This window comes from Medicago sativa, chromosome 1 (assembly GCF_051527215.1).
Source record: "Medicago sativa cultivar Bolivia chromosome 1, Bolivia_mono, whole genome shotgun sequence".
NCBI lineage: Eukaryota > Viridiplantae > Streptophyta > Magnoliopsida > Fabales > Fabaceae > Medicago > Medicago sativa.
The window spans coordinates 14,239,327-14,242,280 of record NC_140749.1 but is presented as its reverse complement, the minus strand read 5'-3'; the positions used below and the strand labels follow the sequence as shown (position 1 = coordinate 14,242,280).

The 2,954-nt window shown below is 28.4% G+C and overlaps 1 long non-coding RNA gene across 1 annotated transcript; it reads right to left on the bottom strand.

The window, feature by feature from the left end:
* Positions 1-1,516: 1,516 nt before the first annotated feature.
* LOC146952919 (uncharacterized) lies at positions 1,517-2,253 on the bottom strand. Its single transcript, XR_015026252.1, has 2 exons — positions 2,070-2,253; positions 1,517-1,819 (listed from the first exon to the last, which is right to left on the bottom strand). It is a non-coding gene; the product is annotated as an uncharacterized LOC146952919 (long non-coding RNA).
* Between the last annotated feature and the right edge of the window lie 701 nt (positions 2,254-2,954).

The window sequence follows — 2,954 nt, the reverse complement described above, 5'->3', positions numbered from 1 at the left end:
ATAATGTCGAGAGCCCAGATCTCTATGCTGACTGCATGCTTCATGCACGCTCAAGCGAACTTCATCAAATGCAAGTGGATAAGGCACACGTGGCTGATCCCAATTGGCAAACGGAAAATATTTTGGTGGCACGCTTAGACACGAATTCTGCCCATATAAATAGTTTTCTTCTCTCTTTCCATTTATCCCATTACTGTTTTATACATATTTTTCTCGTTTTAGAGAGAGACTAGGGCTTTTCTAGAGAGAGAAACACAAAGCAAGGTAGTTAGCAGTAGATTCAACCCAAGATTTGTTGAGACATCATGGATCTAGGCATTGAATCTTTATCTTTTCTTCATCCTTTGAAAAGCTATCATAGACATATGTAGCTACATCTACTCTTTTGGGTTTTGAGGTATTCAAACAAGCTATTATGTAAACTCTTGATATTTTAATATATGGTTCTAGTATTGTTGTTATTCTTGTATTTAATGCTTTATTGAGATTCAAAATGATATTGACAAATACTCTTGGATCTAAGAAATAGAATAACAATCTATCTTAAGTTTTCATTCTAGACATAGACGTTAATATTTGATAATCACTTTTAATCTAGAACTTAATGCTTTTGGGTCATTTAATCGGTTGGGAAATCGTTGATTAAACGATCCAATCGAATTTGTGATTGTTTAAATGTTTGGGAAATCGACATTTAAAATATGCCTTAAAAATAACGATATCATTTGGACACGAATGATATTGTCAAGTGATTGTGATAATATCGTTTAAAAAGCAAGAATCCGTTATTTGATCGAGAGGTTGCAGCTGTTACGCTTGGTTGATATCTCTGACCCCAAGCGAAATAGCCCTATCTCGCCTCGTTTTAATTTTATGTCGAATAGTTAAAAATAGTTTTACACAAACAAACAATTTATACTCAAACACTAATATTGTGAAAATGCTTATGAAATACGCAACTCACTGTGGAAACGATCTTATATTATACTCACGTGTAAATAGTTTATGACATGTAAAAATCTTACATCAGCCCTTTTTTTCATTTCCACTTTTATTACTATATTTTAATATTGAAGACCTATATATATATATATATATAATATAATATAATATTTCTTTTAATAGATATTATTAACGTAATTCCTTCTTTTCATTTCCACTTTTATTACTATATTTTAATATTGAAAACCTATATATATAACATATTTTGACATTTCATTATTGTTAATTACTAAAAAAAAAAAAATTCATAATTGCTTTTGTAATCACACATCCAAACACTTTGAATTTATATAATTACTTTTTAGTGTACATGTCCAAACATAAAGAGCTTATTGAGTATAAGAACTTATGATGTAAACTCTAGTTCTATAGGCTCTAATGCTCTAAGCACATGTATAAGCTATTTATCAAAACGGGGTCTTATTATAGTGGTGATATTTATTATCCGTAAATTTTATATTGTCATTTATGTCATTATAACTTTTATCATTATTAGGAAAAATGACAACTACTATAATAGAATATAACTATTCATTTATAATAAAATATTATAATAATATAGTTTTGATTGAAATTACAATCTTTATTTTGAAACTTATTTTATGAAAGTCATATTGACTATTTTTGCGGATATACTATTACAAGGATATTTTTGAAATTTGAGGCAGTCGGTTGGATTACAATTTTTGATAGCAACAACAGTACAATCCGTTTGAGACACACCGTCCAGCATGATAGAACCTTGAATTACAATATTTGAGGCAGTCGGTTGGATTACATTTTTTGATAAAACCGCAATTAGATCCAAAGTTAGCACCTATTTTACAGAAAATTAAACATTGTTAGACACATCATCTAATATTTTGAATAAATATTTCATGTTTCAAAGATATTATAGATTTTTCCATAAAATCCTACAACTTAAAGATTAAAATGAATAAGGAAGTTTTGCTAAAAAAAATGACAATAAAAACATATTCATTTAAAACATTACTATCATATTCTGCAAATACAAATCATTTCGTTGAAAATATAACAAAGGTTTCATTGTGGAACTAGATTGTTACCTGCAATTTGAACTGAAGCAATGCACATAATTGCAAAGGTAAACATGAGAAGAGTCATGCGGGTTGCCATTAGTTTTTGATAGCTTGTAAGTAGTAACACCTTACAATAGGCTATATATAATGACAAGGAAAGTCAATGCAATAAATTAAAGGGTAATGCTTCCGGTGCCCGGGGCATTAAGGAACAATAAATTATTGGGTCCCACTTGTTTTATCTCAATCAAAGTGATAATAATGACATAAAAAACTTCAATGTGCATTTATTTGTTTGTATATTTTGTCATATACTTATTTTATATGCATTTATTTGTTTTATATGCATTTATTTGTTTGTATATTTTGTCATATACTTATTTTATATGCATTTACTTGTTTTATATGCATTTATTTGTTTGTACATTTTTCCATTTGTGTTAGGTGCCTGGAAGAATTAATAATGCCATAAAAAACTTCTGGCATATAAGAATAAGGAAATGTGAAAAACTGGTTTGCGATTGTACGACGGAGAAAGTAGTATGAGTGGTTTGAGCAACTTTGAGCAACTTTCAAACTCTTACCATGTTTCAATGATGCAGCTTCCAAATGTTTCAAATATGATAGGCAATAATGTGGCTAGTACTTCTATTAGTCATGATTAATGATGGGGAAGTATTATGGATTATAGAAGTACTAACCACATTATTGCAACTTATATCATTTAATTTTTAAAAAACCAACTCCCTAAAATATATCTTTAAAGTGAATTTTCAAAATATTTTCTATTAAAAATAATAAAAATATTTAAATGTTAATTGTTATTGTTGAACTTTAATGTTTTTGAAATTCAATTTAAACCTACTTCATTTGATTCAATGCCTGGTCAGAATTTAATTATACTGTTTCATA